This window comes from Empidonax traillii, unplaced genomic scaffold (genome assembly GCF_003031625.1).
Source record: "Empidonax traillii isolate 1590-97213 ecotype Southwest subspecies unplaced genomic scaffold, ASM303162v1 scaffold614:size843888, whole genome shotgun sequence".
Lineage (NCBI taxonomy): Eukaryota > Metazoa > Chordata > Aves > Passeriformes > Tyrannidae > Empidonax > Empidonax traillii.
This window is the reverse complement of record NW_020955807.1, coordinates 732,901-758,400: the sequence shown is the minus strand read 5'-3', so window position 1 is coordinate 758,400 and position 25,500 is coordinate 732,901. Positions and strand designations below refer to the sequence as shown.

Here is a 25,500-nt window from a genome sequence, read left to right as displayed (position 1 = left end):
CTGTGGCAATGGCACACTCATTGCTACTGTGCAGGAGCTGGGGGCTGTGAGTGAGCAAGGCTAACTCAGTATCAGCCTGTGTGTGCTCTATATAATAAATAAATTAATATATTATTATATATTTAAAATGCAAATTATTGGGCTTTGTACAGGACTAAACGACTGAATTCTATGGCTAGTGTGATGCAGGGTGGCAAATTATGATGCCAACAGTTTGATGTACTGAGGGTGAACCATTCCAGTGGAACAGAGAGCTTGCCCTTTTTTTTTCCTGTGATTGATGAACAGAAATAACTTGAAAAGTTCTCTATGCAAGAAAGAAGCACAGCAATTTTACTAAATTTACCCAATTTACTAAAAATTAAGGGAAGTACAGTCAAATACCTTCAGGTAGTAGCTTAAGCCCAGTAACTTGTGATTCAGGACAGAATTACATTCCAAGTGTGATGCAAGAACTCTTCATAAGGCCATTACATTTCTGCCTAATTTTCACTTCCCGTGAAAAAATAACTTTTACAGCAGAAACATTTTAAAATATTACAAGCATTACAATTTCTCCTCTATTTTTTCATCTGTCTTGAGGCTCTGTTAGCTGAGCACCCCGAGCTCCTCGCTGTGAGTCTGACAGCAGCCCTTCCCTTTCCTTGGAGAGCAGAGCGGGTTTGGTGGGACGGGGTGGGTTTGGCTGCACCGGTGGGGTCTCCCCTGAAGCTCTGCCCACACAGATGGTTGTGCTGCAGCAGAGCTGAGATGCTACAGGGCTCTGTCCCAGCGTGTGGCTTGGGAAGACATGGAGAGGGTGTGTTATCATCTCCCTGACCACTGCAGATGCAGAGAATTTGGTAACAATATTTGCTCAGGAGCCAAACTGGTCTCAGACTCCCTCCGATGTTTACTCAGTTGAAGGGAATTACCCAGTTCTTCGGCCGCACAACAGGCACCAGGGAGGAATTCCCAGACATGGTATTGTTCTTTTATTTTATTCCCTTCTGAAACAGGTGTCTAGACAAGTGACAAATGGTTTGGCTGCACAGTTGTAAAGTACCTGAATGTTTTGTCCCTCAGTCCATCCCCCCAAATACACTCGACCTGCCTCAGCTCCTGCAGATTGGGCAGAGAGCCTCCAGAGAACAACCTGTCTTGTGAGCTTTTCATCTCCTCCTGCTGTTAAGGAGTCCAAAGACCTTCCAACCACACAGCTTTTCCAAAATATTTTGCTCTTTGGGTTTCTGTCTGAAAGCAAGAAACATAAAGCAGCATGAAAAAATAAAATTAAAAATATAAAACCAATACACATATATCCCCCCCCAAACCTTAACAGAACAGTGTTCTTAATTCAATTAAAAAATGCAAAGAAGTGGCTTTCAGCGGTTTAATAAGAGGAGAAATGTTTGAATCCATGTTTAAGCTCATTGAGACCAGGAGCTGACTGCCAGTAGCCTGTTGTCCTGCAACACAACAGACATTCCATATTGCCATGGAATGGGCCACACAGGACACCTGACCAGCACAGCCCATGGCCACGATCAGAGGCTGTTTGCTGAGCTCAATGGATGCAACTGGACAAATCCATTTCAGTCCAGGGGGATTTCACTGCACAAGGAAGTCTATGGCAGGGCTGATGGCAGCATCTTTAGTAGATGCATCAATATTTTCCTGCTCTAAAGTAATGACAGAGTCAGGGCTATTTACTGGAAACAGTTAATTAAGTGAAGGCAGTTCAGAGCCTTTTAGATTGTCTGTCCATCCATTTTATTACGTGTTTGTCCAACCAGCGATGCAGCTGGTCCCACCCTCCAGGCAATGGATAACCACGTGTTTGGGTAAAGTTTGTCCCATTTATACTATGTCATAATTTTTAAAAATATTTTTGGATGTGGGTTTTACTTCAGTAAGTCATCTAGGAACACACTCCAGCACTGCCCTCAGGTTTTGTTCCAAGGTGGAGGTAGGAAGGGGGTGGGAGCAATTTGGTTCAAAATGCAGAGCTTTGGTGTGGCTCTGGTCTCTCCACCACCCCACTGGCTCGGTGCTGACACACAGCAAATACCTGAGCTGAGCCAAAGTGCCTTACTCAGTGTGGGAGCCGAGTTCACTGCAATAAATTAGGTAGGAACAAGGAAAACCACTGGTTTCTGCTATCCAGCAGCTCATTTTTGTTCTTATTCTTCAGTTAGAAATCTATAAAAAAATTATGGCAAAACTTGACTCTTCTCTCCAGAGTCAGTAACATCCTCTGTGCCAGGTGGTGCAATAATTCAAAATAGGGCAGAGCTGGGAGAGAGTTAGATGGGGTTAGGAAGCAAATTCCAAACCTCCATCTCCACTGCATCTGGTTCCTTACTGCTGAAGGCTGAGTAAGGAGAAACCCAATATTGCAGCTCTGCAGTAACACTGGAAGATTGTAATTTCCATTCCATTCAAATTTTCACATGAAAAAAAGTATTTCTTTGGCTTGATAAATTCCACGCATCCTTCCCACCTGTTTCCATTTTACCGCAAAAATAGAAACACTCCAGTCCATATCTCGTTTCCAAGTTGGCAGAACTCCCTGGGTTGGTTGGTAGTTCTGTAACTTAGAGCATGGTGCTTTATTTTGCTACTTTTTCCTTTCCCCCCCACTGCACTGAACACTGAGAGCTGCTGCTTCAGTTGTTATCAACCGGTGAAGTGCTGGCTCTTCTGGAGAAGAGACCCCCTGGCTTCTGCAAATTACTGCAATGTTGGTAACGTTACTAAGAAACATAAAAATCACGTCTCTGCCTAATAAATGAATGCTTGGACCAAGATAATGCAGGTAACCACAAAAAGCCCCCCAAAAATCTGTCCTTAGTTCAGTGCTAGGGATCCAAGGGAAGCTGCTGAGCTGCCCCAGCTTAAGGAGCTGCTTCATACACAGCTTGTTGACACAGAGAGAGGGTTTTTTTTAAACTGCGGGTGATGTCAGGAATAAAAGACCTTACTGAATAATCCTAAATAAGGAGCAAGCATTTGAACAAAGAGCCACTGTGGAATTTACAGACAAATGCATGAATTGGCCCCTTGTAAAATGGACAGCATTTGACTCAGGGGTGCAGCGGCCACTTCCAGCCTTTCGAATTTCCACAAAGTTTTGGAAGCTAAGTGCTAAAGAAGATAAAAAAAGAGAGATGCTAATCAGTGACGGGATTGCATCTGTCCTCAAGAGTTCTGACAGGTTGAGGCTGGACATGAGGAGGAATTTCTTCATGGAAAGGGCTGTTGAACACGAGAGTCCCCCTCCTTGCAGGTGTTCAAGAAATGACTGGGTGTGACACTTAATGCCATGCTCTGGTTGACAGGGGGGTGATGAGTCAAAGGTTGGACCCGATGATCTCAGAGGTCTTTTCCACCCTAAATGGTTCTGTGATAGGATGTGAGCATTAGCCCACCTTCAGGACACCTGGACTGGCTTCAGCCCTCAGATCCCTGTCCAGCTGATGAAGGGCAGGCACAGCAGCGGAACGGATCTGCTGGGAAAATACAGCTGGCCAGTCTGGAATGCCTTTGCACCCCCATCACCTCCCACCCAGACACGTCAGAGCTCCCTTTCTGTGCACACAAATAACAGCTCCAAGCATGGCAGTGTGCTGGTGTCACACGTGCAGCTTCTGCTGCAGTGCAGGAACACTGCTGGCTTTTATGCTTTGGTGTCAATGAGAAGAAAAAAAAAAAAAGAAGAACTAGTGCTGCCAAATTATTTGTCCACACATAGTGCAGCAGGGAAAAAAAAAACCACCCAAGAAAACTGTGTTGTAACTTCAAATATGCATATATTTCCATGCTTGGAACTCTCCTGTGTAGGTATCTAATGATTCCCACTGATGATCTCAACATGTTTTATTTTTCTCTTTAAAAAAAAATTAAAAAAAAAAAATTCAACACATTTTTGTGACATGTTAGATTGGTTAAAATAAGATATAATCCTGCTGTGACTACATTTAATGCCACCATTCCCACTGAGTGAGCTGACTCAGGATTAGAGCCCCACTGAGAAGTCCACACGATGTGTAGGACTGTAAATGCACTCTGCACTGGGGCCACACCGATCTCTTCTGGTACAGAAACAATATTTTTCCATGACCTGGACGTACACAGATGGTCCAGTCCTGCACAGCACAGGCAAGGCTCCCACTGAATTAAGAAGAGACAAAACCAGGCTGAAGATCTGCGACTGCAGCTGAGGTCAGTGCAGCAGGAGCAGTGTGGTTGGGAAATCTGTAGATGTTGCAGTTTTCCTTTGGAAAAAGTTGTGGTCCAAACACGCTGCTCCAGGAGTGTCTAATTCCAGCAGTAAAGCTTGGCTCCCCTTCCAACTAGGATCTCTGCAAACAGCGGGCTCTCATGTCTGCGACACATTTTCTGCAGTGCATTATCATCTGTGTGTCCAGCAAACAGGTTTTCCAGGTGCAAAGGAACAACAGGGAACAACACCCAGAGGGGTAACGCTCAGAAACTCATGATAACTTCATGTGGCAGGTCCTGCACCACAACAGAGCCAGGGGAGACCTGAGTCACAGTCCTCAGGGATGCTTCCCAAACACAGGCCTTTCCAGGATGAGGCACAAGTGGAGTGCCAGGTTAAGTTTATCACAGGTTTGGCCCTTCCTGCCATTCCACGGGGCCACCTGACTGACGGGGGAGTGAGAACGATCCGGGACAGCAGAGAAGGTGAAACAAGGAAATGGCTTGCCAATGCTAACTGCCCCTTGGGATCTCACACTGCCGTGAGGGCTCACCCTCTGGGAGAACGGGGCAGAGAGAAAATCTCCTCACCTGGCACCTGCAAACAGGGCCATTCCAGAGGAACTGAGCTCTTGGTGTAGCTGCCAATTCCCCGAGAGAGAATCAACAGGTATTGCCCAGCCACATGAAGCCAAGTTGGGATGCTGAGGTCTCCTGCAACAGGGCATTAAGGACAGATTCCGTGGGGTTTTTCTGATGAGCTATAGGAATTCAGTACAGAAGGTGAGCAGCTCACCTGTAAACAGAAGTGATTCACTGTTGTAGCCGAGTCTTTCTTACCAACCTGAGGTCCCTGTGCTTCATGGTCTGCATGGATTAGGGAGAAACCATGACCAGCAAGGACAGACTGATAGTTATTAAAAATAATAACCCAACAAACGACATACCCCTGGCTGTGGAATGAAATACCTGACACACCAGATGGGCCCCCTTATCACTGATTTCTCCAGCTTACCCACTCAGTATTGATAACGTGCTCAGAGGAGTCTGTAGAGTCGTGCCAATAAACACAAAAGCCTAAAAACTGTCTGCAACGAGCTTTCATGATAAGAGATGAGAGAAGAAAGTTGCCCCTGAAGTTATAAGGAGTTAAAAGCTGTCTTTCTGGAAGATGGGTATAAAGGCTGAGTGTTCATTACTGTGGGTCCCCTCGAGGCCGTGGGTTGGGGTCTGCCACACACCCTTGTGTGAGAGGGAAGGTTTTGTGCATTACTTAGAACTGAGTTGCTGAAATACTCATTTAACAGTGTTCATATTAATAAATATTCCAGTAAAAAGGATGAATAGTGAGATGAGAAATTTTGCAGACGATGCAAATCTGGCCACAAAGCACTGCAGTGAAATGGCTGATGCAGTGCAGTGTCAACAGAGGCAGAGCACGTGCAGAGAACTCACCCTCGCTGCACCTCAACACAGACAAGCCCTTAAAAATAACACTCAGCAAAGAGAGCTGGGAGGCCTCTGCAAATATCATTTAAAGTCCATCAGAAGAGGCAACTATCACGTTAGGAATGAGCTGGCAAAGAGGCAGGAACAAATCAGAAAACATCATTACAGCACTGCTCAGTGAAACTGCAGCTCCATGGTAGTGTGTTTTCTGGCCATCCAACTCCAGGAGAGCTGAGCTGAACTGGAAAGCACAAGGAAGGAAAGCATTCAGGATGAGGAGAGACGGGCAACAGCTTCCACAAAGGTGGAAAAACAAGCAGATGAGGAGCCTCCAAGGTGGAAAGGGCTGACAGAGGCAGGAGGTTCAGTAGAGGCCTCTCAGATCATGACTGACGTAGAAAAAATCAAATAGGAACTGGCTGTTCACTGCTCCTCCTAAGAATCAGAGGGGACCTGGTGGTGCTGTCACACAAGAAGGTTTAAACCAACAGAAGGAAGTACTTTTTCATACAAAGCATAATTAAATTGTGGAACTCACTGCCACAGGATGTTGCGGAGGCCAAAAGTTATAAATGGCTCGAGAAAGGGATCAAAAACATTTGAGGAGGACAGATCCATGGGTGGCTGTTAAAACACACTGGTCTGGAGGCAGCCTCTGCTTTGGGAAGTCCATAAACCGCGGATTGCCTGGGGCGAGGAGGGTACAGCAGGGGAGGGATTGCTGAGCCTCCTCCAGGAGTTTCCTCCTCCTGCACTGCCTCCTGGCTATGCTGGGAGATGGGATACTGGGAGATGGGAGACTGGCCCTGTGGCCTTTTGATGTGACACCACTCAGGTCCCACCTCTGCTGTCTCTTCTTACCTTAATTAAAATAAACCCCCAACAGAAACACCGCCTAAAACAGGAGAGGGGGAAGAAACCACCCCAGCCCTCCACACACTCTTAGTAGGCAGCCTGGTAGTTGTTTTATTTTCTTTAGAGTGGACTTTGTGTTGCAAGTGGCAGGAAGCCATGAACCACAAAAATAAAATAATTCTAACCCTAGTGCTAAGTAAGGAAAACAAAGATGGCTCAGCAATTAGCAGCATTATATATGTTAGTACTAAGTAACAACAGATGTCAGGACTCGAGCCCTTTGCATTCCTCGCAATCCTTCGGAAACCAAAGCCTTTTGACGTCGCTATACATTGCTGCAGTTATTTTGGGTCTGAGGGAGCAGCAAAGGCTCTCTGGCTGTTGAAATGTGTAGGTTGCTGGGACTGGCTGGGCCTTACCTGTGCCTGCCTCCCCGTCCCGCGTCCCTGTGCTGATGAACAGGCCGGCGTGCGCTGGAAAAGCCCGCTCTGTAAAGCCCCGCTCTGCAAAGACATGCGCTGGCCATGAGTCATTAGCAAGCATGCGAAGCTAATTGGCAAAATACTCATAAAAGATTTTGAAGGTGGGTTAATTACAATTCATTACACTGTAAACTGTCCCCAGGCTATTGTTAAAAAATGCAGGAGTTTCAAGGTCCAGTATTTTATGATTCATTTTGCCATGCAGCGAAAAACAGACTCTATATCAAACTACATTCATTATAGTTAAGACCACAAAATCTTTATTGGTTTTCCCAACATTCCCTTGTTATATGAATTCATATGGACTGCACATTTCTAACAATTGGCAAGAAGGCACGAAATAAAATTTATTATATTTTCTTACCTTCTGCTCAGTGCAGCCTTAAAAACTGCCCCTTCTAGTTGCTTTACCTCCTCCCACCTTAATTCGAGCTGATGGGATGGGACATTGAAAATAAGAGAAATGACTGGGAACAGCTTTGCCACACTCAAGATTTGGTTGTCTGATGAAGGCTCTTGTTTCTAAGCCCAGGATGCACCTTCAGAGATCTGCTTAGGCAAAGGTGCCACTTTACTCACAAGAGTGATACTTGTGATGCTTTGCAGGACAGGGACCTTTGTCTGCTCACAGCCAGTTTATAAAAGAAGATAACAGAGCCTTTGACTGCCTTTGCTTATGCCAGGACTGTCAAAGACTTATATTTTCTGAAAGGTCTGTGGGAGGGAGGCATTACTAGTGATTAGATTGGTGTAATTCTCAATACTGCTGTGTTGAGAAAAATTTAATAGAGGACCCAGCTGTGACCTCTGCGGGAGCAAAGCCAAGCCCTGCTCATCAGTGCTACCTTTGTACCCTTCTCCGGGGGTGCTCCTTATCTCCTTGTGCTGGCTGGCACTTGGGCTCTCCTTTCAGCCTTAAATGGTGCCATTCAGCCAGGCTTTTTGTCCACCCCAAAATGCTGAGCTCTGTCTGCCTCTGCAAACCCAGTGGACTTTCTCCTGGCTGGCCCAGCCTGTGTCTGACTGCACCCACTCCTCTCATATACGTCTAAGAGAACCCAGACTGGCATTTTCAGCTCAGCTGAGCTAATTCTGGGGTTAAATAGCTCGGCTCTAAATACACCATTATTGCAAAGTGAATGATGAAAGAGCCAGGGACTCTACCCCATGAAAAATGTTGATGACATGGATGGATTTGGTTCCTTCAATTAGTATTTTACTTTTTGATTTTTTTGAGGTGATGGGGAGAAGAAATCTCTCACTCAGGCAATCGCTGAATTGCTGGTCTTAGTTTTTTCTTATTGAAACCTCTAAATCTTTCAGTGAAAGTGGACATTTTTGGAGGCAAAAATTTTCATTCAGTTGAAAAATGCCTTCTCCATTACAGAAGAATACTAACAGCAAAACCCAACCCAAACCCTGCCAGCTTGGAACTGGTCAAGTGGGAATGTCAGTTTGCTCTGGTAACACTCAGCAATGGATTTATTGTAGCGTGCAATGTTTTTGTTTGCATTAGCACAGTGTGAAGTGATAAATATCTTGGATTGGTTCTGTTGTCTGAGGTTTTCTCTGGGAAACTGGATTTTTTTAAATGACAGTGTCAGAACTGCCATATTTACTGGGACCAAGACTGTGACTAGCTCGACAGGCTGATCCCTGCCCAGTGACGTGGCTGGAAGCTGTGACACAGGAATGAGGCTTGAGGGGTCACCTGTGCCGTATGATGTACAAGGGGATCATTTTCCTACCTGGACATCCACTGTATGGGATGTGCCTCTGGTTTCCCCTCCTTGCTGTCCCAATTGCACTGATGGGGACCAAGAACTGGGCAAATCCCAGTAGGAGTTCCTAGCCCAGTGGCCAGAGCTCAGCTGGGTTTTTCTTTGCTGCTTGGGAGCAAAGACTTGGAAATCAGAGCTCAATGACAGTGATATTTATGGGTACTCTGACTAATCTCTGTGCCTGGGACCTAACAACCATATCCAAAAACATTAGCAAATACTTCTTTTGTCTTGTTTTGTTTTGGTAAGAATTGTAACTGCTCCTGTTGCCATCTCACCTGGAACAAGCACACGAAGCAACTTCATCGGCTTCACTTCATGACATTTAGCAACGTCAGTGCTGTTATTGGGCAGTGACTGAAATGGAAACAAAGGAGGAAAAAATGAGTGACCAAAATTTTCCAAACTCTCGCAAAATATTTGTTTCTAGTGGTGGAGATATTTTGCAAGTGGCAGGTGTCAGTATTAAGTACCGAATTCTTCATTCTCCCTTTGGTCTCGTTATAAACACGGTATTTGTTTTTAAACCAGACTGACCTTTTTCATCACTTCTTTTTAGGGTCATTCCTCTGTAAGGCACACAGATGCTGAATTTGGACAGGATCTCTTAGCCACAATATAATATATAATATAGTGTATAAAACATAATATATAATATATGAAGCTCCAAAATTTCAGAGACTCCATTAAGAATATTGCGCAAAAATTGGGATCTTTGCCATTGGCTTGATGGGCTCTAAAATTATACCCTTGCTGCTCCTTGGAATGCATCTTTGATTTGGAAATCATCTTGACAAGTGCTGTGATCCATTGCTCTCCAAGGAGATTCCTGCTACTTCATCGTTTCAACGAGGCCGTAAATAACAGAAGAGCTTTACTCATCAAGTGCTCCTCCGGTCCCAGCTCAACTCAGAGTAGTCAGGAATGGGCAACAGCAAAATGTTAATCAAATTCCTTCAAATCTCAGAAGAAATGTTGAGTAGAGCTTCTCCAGGACTGCAGAAAACTCTCCATGGGAAACTGTCAACATTTCTATTTAACATATTGTGTCAACATTTGGCATCTGTGAATCAGCTGGTGAAGTGTTTGGAAAAACCAGGAAAAGACAATGTTTTGGATATTAGGAATATATAGCTATGTGAGTTAATACACATAAAATGCATCCATCTTTCTCTCTAAAATAGACATACTACCTATACATAAAGCTTTCCTTGCCAGCTATGCATGTGTGCAGATGTGATATTTATAGGCAACAGGAAAATGCTCAGCCAGCTCCAGCTTTGAGCCACCTTGAGAGCAGATTTGTTTCTTGCTTGGCTGTTTAACAAGATCCATTTTGACAAGTGGCCTCTCCTAGCCAGGAGCTGGCCACCCTAAAGGCCACTCTGGGGCATCTGGAGTTGGCCATCGCTGTCGGCGCTTCCAGAGTCACTGCCATCTCTAAAGGACTCTGGATGTCTCTGTGCAGGTGCTCAGGGAGAGTTTCCCCCCCGGCAGTCTGGGGCAAAAATCCCATTGACTTCAGCTAACCTGGATTTCACAGTCCAGGAAGGCTTTTACAGATGAATTCAGGTGCCCTGTGTGACCTGGACAAGGCACTCCCTGCCTTCACTTCCCATCGGGAAGATGGAGCAGTAGCACTCCATTTGCTCCTCGTGTTTATATAAAAGATGAACTCCTCCAGGCAGGGCAATCCCTCACGTGTCTGTACAATGTCTGCTGGAAGGCCCTTGTCTCAGCTCAACCTCTTGTACTACATGAAGGCAAATAGCAGGATTTGGCAGGCTGCAGATTTCCAGCTAGAAATCTAGCACCAAATAGTTCTCATTCTCTCCTGCTATTGGCACTTGGCCCCATTCATGATGATTTTGGTTTGTTGTTGTTGTTTTTTTTTGTTGTTTGTTGGTTTTTTTTAAGAAGGTACAAGACCAAATCCTGAGGGCCCTCTCTCTATCTCCAATTCCCGTGACAGTTTGCATTACACTCACAGTCTGTCCCAGAAGTGTCCCAGGGTTTCCCCTTCAGATTTTAAAACAGCAGAAGGCGAGACAGCATGACCTCTCTCTGGTCCTGGAGCTGCAGCTGTAATCAGAAGCTCCGTGATGAAGTTCAGCTGGAAGAGCAAAGGAGAGGAGGAAAAAAAAACAAAACACAAACCAAAACAAGGGAATGCCATCAAAGTCTTTCAAAGTCAGAAATTCATTTTACCTTTGTCAATGGCTGTGGTTTTCAAGGATAAAGATCAAAGTGCTGACCGTGGGCAGAGCTATGACAAAGCTGAGATCAGTCTGCTGAACCCTAACATTAGTGCTACAGTTAGACTGTGTCTAGACGAGCTCAGGTTTGGCAAACACGGCAGCGCAGCGCTTGCATCAGAGCTGCAGCAAGGAGAGTGAAGCATCCAAATTGCAGAGGGGAGGGAGCAATCGCACTCCAGCAGAGTGGAACTGGAAAAAGGAAGTTTAGGAAAAAACTCCCAACCTCATAAAAAACCCACTCCCAGAAAGACAGCTGAGAAGATCCATCCCTCCCTCCTCACTCCTGTTTTTTTGTATTGTGATTAATGTACACAGAAAGCTGAGATAACTGGGGGAAAGTAATGCCAAATTCTTATCAATACAGATGAGCTGGCTTCATATTCCTCCAGCCCTTTCATGTGGAAATGAGACTGCATTTGATGAGGCCAAGCCCATGTTTGAAATAGCTCAGCTGGGATGTGCTCCTGGTGAGGGTTCAGGTGCCTGTGCAGAGAAACCCTCCAGCTGGACCCTTCCTGAGGGCAGAGAGAGCCTTCAGCTTCCTGCCATTCCTTCTTCCTCCTGGGGAGGACAGAAAATCCATCCCCACTGAGCCTGAGCTGTCTCTGTGCAAGAGGCAAGGTGGGTTTGCTGAGGGGCCCTGGCCTGCAGGGTCCCCACCTTTCCCTACATTCTCTTGCATGGACCATTAAAAATAACACCCTGTCATGTCCCAGAGGAGGAGGGTGGATAAAGGAGCAGGAGGTGGATCAACAGCCCCCAGCACCAGAGCATCTCAGAGCTCCCCAGAGCCTTTACAGCAACCCTTTCTCATCACAGCTCCACTGGCCTCCTCCAGGCACGGCAAGTTCAGAAGCAGCTGCAGCCTGACGTGGGCAAACATGACCCCCAGTGGATGAGGACAGAGGGTTTCAGCTGTGCCTCACACAGGGGAACGAGCTGCCCATTGCCAGGAACATGGTGGAGGACTTGCTGGGAACAATTAGCCAAGGCACTGGTCATACACTATTCTCAGCTCTGCTCCTGACTCAGCTGCATGGCCTCAGGGGAGTTACTTGCCTATTTGTGCCTCAGTTTACCCTTGGTAATGGCAGAGATAGTAACAGTCTCATGCAGTGGTGTGAGAGTTAGTTAATTAATATTTGGAAAGCACTTTGTGCCTTGACGTCTTTGTGCCTTTGTTTACCCATCAGGAGTATCAGAGATAATAACTGTCTCATGCAGAGGTACAAGGATTAATTAATTATTTGAAAAGCAGTTTGAGATCCTTGGATGAAAGATCCTGTGTGAGTAAAACGTATCATTAAAAACATCTCCCGGTCCTCTGTGAAGTTAAAATAAAGCTGGAGCTTCTTAGTCATTCAAATAATTAAACCATAAATACTGTTTATTTTAATCTACACTTTAAAAAAATAATCTAATCTAGGCAGTGATACCAGCCAAAGAATGAAAAATGTTTCAAATTCAGGAGACCTATCAATTTGAAGAGCTTGATTCTTAATTGCTTTTTGATGTCTATCAATGGAAAGTGAGAGCAATTGTATTTACAAATGCCTGCAAAAGCACAGGGCAGCTGGGAGGACACCCACACCTCCTCTGCAGGGTTTCAGCCTGCACATTCTCATGGACACAGCAGCTGTAGCTGCACAGGGTTTCTCACACTACCCTATTTGACTTGCTAACCAACAGGGAGGTGCAGAATAGCCCATCTTACAGGCAGGCCAAGGCTTCCCCCAAAAACATGGGTGCACTGAAGCAGGGCTGAAAGAGCAACTTCTCCTGCCAGGAATGGTGGCAGAGGGATATGTGCCCAATATGGGAAGTCCCTCTTCTCTGGGGACTTAGTGTATATTGGGGCATAAAATATATGCAACTGGCCCATGTATCTTCCTTTCCCTCTAGTTCTTGTTTCACAAACTCCCCATGTGAAGCAGGGGCTTGCAGAATCGAGGTCACAGTTTTTAACCGAAAGGGGCCTCTTTTAAGGTGTGACTACTGCTGGGAACCTGCTGTGCTGGTCACCCCAACCACCACCTTCCCCCTTGTCTCAGCCTTTGCATGGCCTCCCACTCCTCTCTGGCCATGGAAGGTTTTGCACCCACTGATTGCCAAGCAGCCTGTGTGGGAACGTGGGGCGGAAGAAAGGATGTAATTGCCTTCCCGAGCTGCAGCGCTTTCATTAGTTAAATGTCCTCCCGTCCTTCCACGCTAGTCCAGCTTCTGCTGAATTTTCATCAGAGCAGAAGAGGCCTTTAGGGCCATTTGAAAGTAACCATCAGATAAAAGGGACTGTCATCCTCCTTATGCAGCAGGCAAGGAAGCAGACACGGGGAGACTGGTCACACAGGAAGGAGAGGAGGGACCTGGTGACTCAGAGCTTTGATTCCCAGCTGGGAGCTTGAGATGCCACTCCAGCCAAGCGTAAAAGAACATGGTTATCTCTCCACTCATGAATAATCCCACTGATTTAAGTCATAAACTTCAGCATCACAGCCTTTACCATCTGTCTGTGCTCACCAAGAGCAGATAAACAGGAGTACAGGTCTGGGTAGACACAAGATACTGCTCTGGACATAAAGGAACAGCAGCAAATGGTAGTGTCCCTGGTGCAGCTTTCTGTCTAAGGGAAGCAGCAATGGGGATGGAAAGGTGGCTTGGTCCTCGAGATGAGGAGTCCCTCAGGGATGAGGGAGCTCCTGTGCCCCACTCCAGGAGCTCTCTCCATGCTGGATGTGAGTGGGCTCAGCCACCTCCCTCAGGACCATCCCATTGGATGCAGTGTGGGACTGCTGAGCTGTCCCAGAGCACAATGCCCAGCTGATGTGCTCCTAGTCCCCAGGCTTTGCTGAAGGTGATCCAGGTTCCCCTGGGAGGTGAAAGGGACATTTGCATATATGATGACACCCAGTGTTCTCTCCCAACTGGGATTTACTGAGTTCTTTATCCCTTAGCTCACACAGAATTGGGAAATGACCTGGTTGTTAAGCAGAGACTTCCTTCAAAACTCTGAAACCCAGTTTAGGGTACAGTTCACTCCTCCTGTCTGCTTCTGATCTGACCTCTCTAGTACAGGGCTAAGAGATCAAGGGAAATGAGAAGGAAACCACATTCCTGTTACTGATGGGAGAGCCAGCAAAGCACCTAAATTATATGATGGCCGATCCCTTCTATTATGCAAAGTAATAGTTCCACAGACACAGTAGAGGGGACCACAGATACCAGAGCATTTGGGAAGCACAGCTGACTAAAAAGTGTGTCTGATGACATGGGATTTTATTTGAATGCCTGTTGTTCAACCCTTCCCCAGAAGGAAAGGGTATCAGCTCAGGGAGGGAGCAGAAAGGCCGTGAACCCAATCGGAATTGGGTAATTCTGTTACCAATTTATAAGGGCAAGGTTTAGGTTTTGCAGACTGGGACAGGAGGTGGTGGCTTTAATAAAAATATACAATAAACCTGGGTAAAACCCATTTGACTTCTCACTTCTGAGAAGCTTTTGATTTGGTCCTTTGCAGCTGCGGCCGCTGCCTCGTGATCTCTCAGCTGGAGATGTGAGAGCTAAAGGGACCCGATCCCCATTGCCTAATATGTCCAAATATTCTTCCTGGTCTGCATCCATCTGCTGCCTCATGTCAGTCTGGCATGTGGACATGGAAACTGGAGGTGTGAAAGGAAAGCTACTGCTGCTGCCTTGAACTCACGACAGTTCAGATACGGGTGCAATGCTGCCCCGGCACTGTGTGAGCCTCAGCTGGACCCCATTTCTGGGGCTGGAGCTTCCAGGGGGGCTCCAGGATATAAAAATAGGCCAGGCTTCCCTTATGGCTTCTTGATAACTGAAATTCAACTGATTAAGTCTCGGATTAGGAAGGCTGGCCCTTGTTCTCACTCAGAGCTGTGGGTATCAGCTCCTGGGCTGGTTTCTGAACCAGCTCCCTGTGGCAGAAGAAGTTCAGTGGCCAATACTGAATCCAATTCATCCACTTGCACTTGGCTGCAGATTCCCCTAGCAAAGATGCTGGAGCTTATAATTTGTATTTAATTTTCCTCTCTTTCATTTTTTCCCTAGGAATGCAAGGGGGAACAAAACCAGGAAAGGACGGAAGGGATGGAGGAGCCCTGCTGCAGCCTGGCACACTGCTCGGGGACTTGGCAGTCTGACTCCTGCTCCAAGCCCTTCCTTCAGACTGCTGCCTGACCTCAGGTAAACTGCACCATTGCTCAGATACAGTTACATACACCATCCTTTCTACAGCATTTACAGACCAGCAGGTGAGAGGCATCCCCCTGGAGCCAGGCACTTGTAATACTGCCTACCAAGGTATTTACTCCCAAATTCAAGGCATGGAAAAACCAAGGGTTTCATAATAAAGTGTGGAAACCCCCCCCAAAATATTGGCTCCAACTCTCCCTTTCAGGCCACGCCCCAAGAGCAAGTGAGACTATAATGGACAAATCCTCCTCTGGCAGCGGGCCAGAGCCGGAGCACCCTTTGCCCAGTCCCAACCTACTTCCCACCATGCAAAATCACTGCGGGAATGGGCTGGCACGGCCCAGACAATCCATGGCACTGTACCTTTGCTCATGACAGCAACACCAGCCAACTCGCAGCGTCTCGGTGTCTGGCCAAAGCGGATGGCAGACGGCTGTCTGAAGCTGGGACCTGGGAAAATGGGGATAACATCAGGAAAAAACAAAAACATCTTACGTACCTACTGCTCCCATCTCGTCCCGCTCTGGGGAGATGCCTCCTTGCCATGCACTGAGTCAGCTCCTGCTCTTGTGGTCCCTCAGCTCTCTGTGGAGCTGCTCTCTGCTCGCAGGCTTGGGGCTGTTGGCACATCCCGTCCTATCTGCTCCGTGTGAGGACTTTGCAGCCAGCACTGGGAACCAGTGGCTTGGCTATTTCCACCCTGTTTCGGCTGGTCTGGCCCACCTGTGTGTGTGAACACACCAGCAGCCTCCCCCGTGGGTCAGCAGGTCAGGATGGAGCAACAGCACCTACCTGGGAGTATTTGCTGGCTCCTTTGAAAAATCTCCCCAGATTTCCATTGGATCTTAGGTTACCACAAGGTATCTGCCCGGATCTGGGCTTTGATTCCCCACTCTGCAGCTTTATCCCAGGCTGGCTGGGGCAGTGTCTTTCCCTCAGAGACCACAACTGACAGCTCTCCTCTAGGGGAGAGGGAGGAATGGGGCAGTGGTTGCGTTTTGAGGGTGGGGAGAGGGAAAGGCTGTTTGAGGCCACTCTTCGCATGGAGCAGCTGCAGAAGTGGTGAGGATGATCAGCCATCATCTTCCTTCTCCTTCCCTGGGTGGCTAACTCGATCATCTGGGGGACCACACTGCTGGCTCTTCCACTGCCTCCTTCCCACATTCCTGGCTCTCCCCACTCCGCTGTGCCACCCCAGCTCTCCACCAACCCCTCTACTGCTTCCCAGGCGAGTCCTGCCCCTTCAGCTGTGGTGTGGCAGAATTCAGTGTTGTCCACGTGGATGAGAAGTGTTGGCCCTTCACACAAATACCACCCTGCCTGCAGGGAGCAGGGTGGGAGCTAGGCCACGCTGGGGCCTCTCATGTCCTGCAAAGGCGTGTTTGTGAGGCACCTGTGGGGAGCACCAGGCAGCTCAGTGACAGCGAAGGGCAGGGCCTGTTCCCAGGGAGGGGAAAATGGGTTAGATAAACTTACCCAGATTTCCAGCAGCTGTGGGGCTGGCCGGGGGACACTGAGGTAGGCTTGTCATTTGGCATGGATGGCTCACCTCCTCTGCAGCTGTAACACACACAGGTGCCTGAGCTCCAGCAGCACAGGTGTCGTCTGCCCCACCTGCTCTGCCGCTGCGAGTGGCTTCATCTCTGCAAAGGAAGCACATGCACAAAAGCTGAAACTGCCAAGTGGGATTTCAGTTTGTATTCACACCCAGAGCTGGCCAAAGAAGGAGAAAACATCCATCTCGGAAGGGTTTTCAGGATTTGGCTTCATGTTTTGGTATGTTCAAACACAATCTGTCTTCTACCATCCAGAAAAACAAGAGGAAGAAAAAACAGCCTGGTCTTTAAAAGTCAGGGCTGCCATGGCTAAAAAGTACATGAAGCACATGGATAAAAATAGATTAGTCTGAAACCATGACATGGGCACAAATCCACACCCCATAACTGGATATTGGAGGGTTCCTTTCTCTCCTTCCAAAATTAAAGCTCAGCTGTGGAGCTTCCTCAGCCATGTATATTTTGTGTTTGAGAAAATTCCTGGTAGGGCATAAAGATTTCACCTATCTGAGCTCTGGATGGTTTCGTTATTAGTAGGCCACAAATGAATTGAGTGGATGATGCAAAAATGAGTGCCAATAAAATATTCACACCAATTCTTCATTCTGTGTGAAACAGCTTTTATATACATGTATATACGTAATGCCATAAATAATAGAAATTATGCTCGTATTTTAAACCAGGGATGTAAACACTGGTCCCAACAGCAGTGGCAAATGAACCACTCACATTTTCTGATTGCATAATTTGCCTAGAGGATGAATACATAATTACACTATAATTAAGTATAATAAACAGAGAAAATGATTTGAGAAGGAAAAATTATCACAGCCTCAACCACATCAGCCAGAAGCTCTCTTCTAATTAAGTTATTTTATTAAACAAAATGTTTTTAAGGTGGGTCCCCTTTGAAAATGTACATTATAGCCCATGTAATGCAATTTACTTTATAAGTAAAACATGGCTTGTGTACGGACAGATGATATCTGATGGGACCCACGAAACACATGGGTCCAGCCCAGCCAGGTGCTGAGTCCCTCACACCCTGGTCTGAGGAGCAGACCCCCAGTGCTGGTCTGGGAAACTGCAGCCTTTTATTTGCATCACTGATGAGCTCCTTGTCTATTGCTTGGTTGGGATTTTTTTCCAGATTTAAAGGGAGAAACGCAAGCAGGTAATTCTGGTGGTGTCATCCTCTAATGATACAATGGAAGCAAAGGACAAGAAAAGAGGTAGCTCAGGCTGGCCCAAACAGCTCGTGCTGTTTGGAGGTGAGTTCAAAGAGTGTTTTATTCCCTCTCCAATGCTTTACCCTCACTGATCCTGCTCAGTGCTTGACAAGAAGTGAAGATGGAGCTGCCTTTTTTGTTACTGCGGCTGAAGAAATCCAAAATAGTGGTTCCTGATCTGTAGGACTCAGGAGGATCACCTAACCTATTCCCTTACATGGCAAAGGCCATCAGACAGCCTCCAGCTCATTCCTCCTGAAACTACAGCTTATTTTTCTAAACACCTGCCCCCTGCTAGCTGGGAAGTTCAGGAGTTAATAGAGGAGCCTTGGAGCATTGCTCTGCAGTCAGGCATGGCTCCTGTCTCATTCCCCACTATCACAGAACGGAAAAAATGTTCACCCTCAAGTTTCAGCCATAAGATTTCTGGATACATCTGCCTCATTTCCACATTTCTCTTCCTCTTGTGAGTACTTGGAGATTGCGATCAAGCCTCTCTTCAAACCTCTCTCCCGTAAGCTCACTGCTGCCTGATACCGATCTCTGCTGGTTTCCTGGCTCTTCGAGGCTCCTACAGCCTTGCAATGTTCTTTGGGAAGATCTCTGTGCATCACTGACCTGATTTCTTAACTATTCACTCCCTTATTCAGTTCCCAAGTCACTTCTAAAGGTTTACTTGCAGCAACAGCTTTTCTTTCAGGTCACTGTAAGAAAGAGCATAACCTCAGTAACACCTCTTTGGTATCTGCTAGGGATGGATCTCAGAATACACTTACATCCCAGCACAGGAGAAAACATCCCGGCCAATGCCAGCTTGGATGGGGCCCTGAGCAACCTGACCCAGTGGGTGGCATCCCTGCCAGGCAGGCGGGTTGAAACCACATGATCTTTAAGGCCACTTCCAGCCCAAACCATTCTACGATTCTCAGGACAATCCAGGGAAAGAAGAGGCTGCGTCCTAAACTACCAGTTGTCCACAGCAGCACGAGGCCCTCGAATTCAAACTGCTGCACATTACGTAGTGAGAACCTCCGAACGCCCAGTGACGACGTCTTTCCCTAGCGCTGCCTACTGCTTTCCAGGGCATCAGAAACACAGTGGTGGCACAGAGGAATCTTCTCTGGTTTAGAGTTTCCACTCCTAAGCACTTGCAGATCTTTGAGCCGCAGAGCGTGGCAGGTTATTGATGGATTAAGAGGTGTGTGGTGACTGCTCGCAGGCTGCCCCAGGGTCTGCGCACTCCTCACTGCAGCTTCTCTCCTCATCTCCTGCGTTCCCAGCGGAACGGTGACCTGATTTCAACGAGGAGCTGCCACGACAGATCACGTGGCAGTCACAGACGTTGCAAACTCAAGCCAAAAAGAGTCATTCTCAAATGCTTGGCAAAAGCCAGACCACAGAAACTCAATGTGTCGTAAGATTCCACTTGGTCCCATAATGATGGGTGGGAAAAAGGAGGAGGATTATCCGTAGACCTCAAAGTGTTTTACAAAGGGAGACAAATGCTGCTATTCCCATTTATTGGATAGGGCAACGGCAAGTTGAGACTTGCCCGAAGTCACCCAATTAATCAGCCAGAAAACTGCCACTGAAACCCATATTCTGGTCTAAACAGGTTCTCAGACTGCCCTCATCTCTGTAATATCTGAGCACCCTCCAGTAGTGCATCAGGAGAATTTGGGCATGCCTACACTGGCTGTCAAACAGCTGCCTGTCACTCCAGCCCCCTTCTCAGCCAACTGGACAAAAGCCATCTCCAGGTGGAAGGTGTGTAGCCACATTCACACCATCCCGAGCCCAGGTGTAGGAACCCCACCACAAGCCAGGCTGAAAGCTCAGCCCACCACCCCTCTAACTCAACCCCGTGGCTTTCAGGGTGTAGCTTGGTCACAGGGCACGGACAAAACAGATGTGAAATTGTCTCTGAGAGCAGAGAGACTTTTTTTATTCTAAATCCAGTTTCATCATCTGTAGTGCCCCTCGGAATATTTTCCTCATGCTTTAGTTCTCACTGAGCACAAAAAATGTGTTGGTTATCTGGTTACAGCCTTATGGATCCCTGGAGGAGAGATTTGGAAGACGACACTTAAAACAGGGATATTTGGATACACCACCATAAAAAAAAAAAAAAAAGTAAATATCCAAAATATATGCAGTAAGTCATGAAAAAGGAAAGAGAAGGAGGTCATCTCTAAACTCAAGACCTATTTGTCATGAGCAAGAGTACTAAAAAATGGGTAAGTTAATGACCTGAAGGCAGACTAGCTGTTATTACAGGGCACTGTACTGGCAAAGCTCCTATACATCACAACAATCATTCTCTCCAGACTTCTCTTCCCTTCCAAGGCATGAGGAAACACCAGTGCATTTCGCCTCAATTCCCTGGCAGGCAGCATCACTTCCTCGTGAGAGCTGACACAGCCATGGGAAGGCCGTCCTTTGTAGCAGCCACAGAAGCCCGGTGTGACCCAGCCAGTCTGACGTAGAGCAGGAGAAATGAGTCCTGCTCCAAGGAAGCTGAAAATCCCAAGGTGCCCTGAGACCTTGTCCCGGACTACTCACGCTCCCCGGTTTGGAAATCCTTTGAGGGTTTCTGAGTTCACACGAACCACTCCCTGCTCTGGAAGTCCAGCTCTGCTCACCCTGATTTTGTTTTCCTCCCCGGGCGCCCCCTTCCAATGGACCATGGGGTGATGTGGGCTTTGATCCAGAGCAGCACAGCTCCTGTTGTGGGAGCTGAACCCCTGCTGGCAGGGATCCAGTGGCTTCCCCAGCTTCGCCTGGGGAAAGCAGGGCAGCGTGTGGGCGGCTGGTTCTTCTTCACAGCTTTGCATTTGTTGGACTTTGGCGTTCATGCATATGCACGAGGGCACAGACGCTGCTGGAGAAACGGACCTGCTTAACTTGGCCACGATCATCCAGGAAGTTTGTGGCACAGCTGCAAATAAAATCCAGACATTTTGCCTTTTGGGGCTGCTTCTTCACAACAACACTGCTCTTCCTCTGGGCATCTGGGCTTGTTGTCTTATCGCTGCTCAGCGTGTCTCCTTAAAGGGGAAGAGCGCTGGGAAAGCCATGCTTTCATTCTGTAGGGAAAATGACACCACCTACATAGGAAAACCCCATAGATTTTTGCAATTATTGCCATGCACGGATAGCTTTCCCTCCCTTTGTGATCTTTACCACTTCCTCACCATATGGAAGAGGCCTGATCCTGATGAAAATAGTCATGGTCCCAGAAACGCCACTCAGACGATGTTGATTTACCTCCACAAAGGATGTGGCCCAATGCTTTTGGCCAGACTTTCCTGCAAGCAGCCAGTCACATCTCTGTCTCCTCCACCCAGAAAGCTGGGAGAAGTCATGCAACAATAACTCTGCTCAACTTCACCTGGCCCACCCAGGGAACAGCTATTTCTGTATAGACACGGAAAACCCCAGCCTTGTCCCTTTAATCTAACATCTCCTGCGTGTTGCTAAACCTAATTTGAAAAAAAAAAAACAACAGCCAACAACCTGAAAATAGCATTAAAGGAAGCAGAGGATTTGAACAGCACTATATTTTTAAGATGGTCTTTCTGGAAAACACTGTATTTAAAAAACGGCCCTTTTACCATGAGGTTTCTGAAACTACAGAGCCATCCCAAGCTTCCTCTGAGATAAGGCTTGTAATTTGGAACTGAGTAATGGAGTATAAACACAATTGGCTTTGTATTAAGAGGCAATGTGTAATCATCTGGCAGTGTCGTACTGCCCCCACTCCAGAGGGGTTTGGGGCTATTTGTGCTGGAAATTAAAGCTAAGAGCAACTCGATGATGAAGGTTGATCACCCTCCCTGCCTGGCAGAAGGATGGTGTATCAGGGTACAAATCCACCTGGAAATCTGGAGGCAAAAATCCACTCCTTTGAGAGTTTATGGTCCCCTGTCTTGCACACTTGCAGGGCTGTTTAAGATGTAAGCCTGCAACCTGAAGTGTTTGTAAGGGCAGCTGTTGAGCTGTGGTGGGTAGAGGTGGCAGACTGCACCCTCCCCTTAAGTGGTGTGACACCAATTCAAGGCTATTTTAACAAGAAAATCTCATTCCTTCATATTCCCTTGACATATTCCTATTAAAGGGATGGCAAACCCAGAGGAACACAGGAGTTTCTGTGGTGGTTTTACGCCAGGTATAAATATCTACGTAGGAGCCTTTCAGATCTCTTTGCATTCCCAGAGCAAGGACCAGATCTGACTTTGGATTTTTTAATAATTTTCTTCCAATTTGCTGGCATGGAATTTGACAGCCAGGCAGATGTGTCTGCCTTGATCTGTGGTGTGGATCTCCTCTGTTTTTCCAAGCCTCTACAGGGGAAAGTGCAATTGCTGTCCAGAAACATTAATCACAGCACCTCAGGTCTGTGAATTCTCAGGAGTTTTCCTCCTGGAGCTCTGGAAGACTCTGAGCCATGTTCCAAACTGGGCCTAAAGCATATATACATAAGGGGAGCACACATACTTGGAGCATCTGCAAAAACATATGGTAGTTTCACATCCCACTAACCAGTTTCCTGGACTGCACACACATAAGTGCAGGCTTTGTGAGAACCAGCAGTTTCTGAGTGCTGGGTTTCTGACTCTCATCCCTGAACCGCAGCCCTTCCTGGATGCTGGGAGAGAGATACCATTTCCCTCCTCATGTGCCAAGTTACTGCACCGGCTCCTCCTGGATCCTTATTCTTGCACAGCCTTTTCTGCAGGTGAAGCTCCTCTCTGGCTTCCCTGACACAGAGAGGTCTTGTGCTATCTCTGCTGAATCCCAAATGGGGAAAAGAGCCACTTGCAAGATCAGTAATTACACTTCAGATATCCTGGGGTTGTGCTGGGCTGCTGATCTGCAGAGCCCATTTCAAAACTTTCCATCTAAATCTTTGGTTTAACGAAAGGCCATTTTGCCAAAGGACCTGCTTTCCTCAAATATACCTTAGTGAAGCACAACTTCTAAGACTTTTGGTGGTTGTTTCTGACAGCAATACCATTTTTCCTGTCTCATCAATATTTTCTGTGCAAACATGCCCACCTATCAGCATGTTTTCTGTTTTAGCCACCAAAATGGAGTCCCACATGCCAACAGAGCAGTAGACCCCACAGAACTGATTTAAGCAAATACATGTAGATATGGAGAGACCCTCCTGCGCCTGTGCCACTCATGTGGTGCATTAGTTTAAACTCGTAGAAACATCCCGGGAAGGAGATCCAAAGCCTCTCTGCATCATCACTTCCAGCATCTCCCTCCCCTTATGGACAGAGTTCTCCTAAACTGCCACCTCTTTTGTTTTGCTGAAAATAAACCAAATAGGTCTTGTCCTCCCCATGCAAACAGACCCAGTGATCACTGTACTCTCTTACCACACCCCTTTCAGCCACTGTCTTCATGGGAAGTGTCTCATAGTTCTCCTTGGTTTTTTCTAGACTAAACAAATCCAATTTAAAACAGAAATTCCTTACAGGTCATGTTTTTTGAATGCCCTTATCAGTGCTGTTGCTCTCCTCCAGACTTCCTCCAGAGTTTACATCTCTATTTGAGGAGTGGAGTGTGGATCTGAGGCCTGGGCCTCTCCAGCACCACAACGACCTCCGTGCAAAGACTGCTCTTGTTACATGTTCTAATCACAAGTATCTTTCTGGCCACAGCATCACACAGTAGACTTAAGACTGGTGCTTGTCCTCTACCAGCTCCCCTGGCACATTGCCAGGACCTTGACCTGATTCCTTATGTACTTCCTTTTTTTCACCTAAGGCTATTTTTAAAGTCCATTCAGAACATTTAAAATCAGTTCTCCTCCCAAAGTTCGGGTTTCCCAGACTATTCTGTTGGTTCCACCTACTGTAAGAACCCTGCCTGCTGCCCCATCCAGACTGCTAACAGAGATTTAAATGAACCATGAGCAGCACAGACTTGTGTTGATGGTCCTCTCACTTTGACAGTGAATCACACCTGCCTAATCTTCGAGGGTGTTATTACAACTGATGGCTGAAAAATAGCAATTATTTCTGATAGGTATCATGTGTGATACCAAGGGCTGTCCAAAGGAGACCTGAAGCCAAGAGTGATACCAGAGAATAATACACCAGTGAATCCCTACTCATCACCTGTACACAGAAACAGGCTTGAGTACCTGAAACTACACTCTCCTTTTTTACAGCAGCAAAGCTGGATTATTCACGGCTCTGAAAGCAGGACGGGCACATCAGTATGGCCCTACAGCCAAGATGATGAGCTAATCAACCTCGTATTGTTAGAAGAGTCCCCACCTATGCTCGCACAAAGGGCCGATTAGCTCACAGGTATGCAAACCTCTGGGATGATGCCACCTTTCATCGCCACCAGAAGCGTTTAATACATGTTAGGGTGCCAACAGTTAAGTGTTTGTGTGTGTACAGACAGCACAGCCACTGCTCCTGTCCCAGGAGCTGCACACTGTGCCAGGGCAGTGCTGGGCACAGCTCTGCTTCCCCGGGTTCAGCTGGGAGTGACGATGGGAAGCACCATGTGCAACACATGATGGTGAATCCCCATCACCACCCCGTGGGCACTTGATAAACACCACATTTACACTGCTGCCACTGTCACCTCTGTAACAAGGGCTGCATGGCCCGAAAGGGAAACGAGCAGGTGGGAGGAGTTGGGAAGAAAAGTCCTTTAAGGTAACACCTTCCCTTTTCCTCCAGAGGAGAAGCCCTGCTGTTCAGAGGAACAGAGGTGCTGGGGCCGCACCACGTGGCCCATCATTTGCAAACCACCCGCAATGTATTTGTCCTCTTTCAGTGTCCACCAGCAGTTCTCACATGGTAAACTGGCTACAGCAATCTCTTTATGTCATACATTTTATGTCACAGGAGAAAACAAATGATAACTGGAGGAAGAAATCCCACCTAGTATGAGAAAAAGTCAGTGAGTGATACATTTGCTATCTTCCAGTGACGTACCTTACCGTGAGTTAATGGAGGCAGTAATGTCTTCTCGCTGTCTTTTCCTGTATTCCTTCTTCCATGCTCATTGCTGAAGATTTGCAGGATGCTCCCTATTAGCTTAACAGCTACCTGAAAAAACAAGGTGACCAAACGAGTCATGCACTGAAATGCACTTGTGACAAATACGTAATAATCTATGTCTCCCTTATATTTCTGACAGTAAAGTGAAAGCAGTAGCAGACGCAGGAGTGCATCACAAAAACATTTGACTGCAAATAGGAGAGCTTTCCTTGTCTTGCTTATACAGGGAGACAACATTTATTGTACTAGAGGGGATTTTTCCACCTGGGGCACCTGTATTCTAAGGAGCAAATGCTGAGGGTGTGTCACCTGCATCTCTTCTTCCCAGGGATCCTGGGCAAATCAAGGCCCTGAGGAACTGATTGTAAATTCGCGCCCTAGAGCTTGTGGGGAGAAATGATCCCAGAATAACTTTGGTCTGTTGCCGACTGGGTAAATCCC

The 25,500-nt window shown here is 47.0% G+C and overlaps 1 long non-coding RNA gene across 2 annotated transcripts; it reads right to left on the bottom strand.

The window, feature by feature from the left end:
* Positions 1-969: 969 nt before the first annotated feature.
* Positions 970-7,494, bottom strand: LOC114065075. 2 transcript variants are annotated; one of them, XR_003572866.1, is made up of 3 exons: positions 7,354-7,494; positions 6,927-7,010; positions 970-1,233 (listed from the first exon to the last, which is right to left on the bottom strand). It is a non-coding gene; the product is annotated as an uncharacterized LOC114065075 (long non-coding RNA). The 2 variants fall into 2 exon arrangements; XR_003572865.1 differs by having other exon boundaries at positions 6,927-7,494.
* Positions 7,495-25,500: the final 18,006 nt, after the last annotated feature.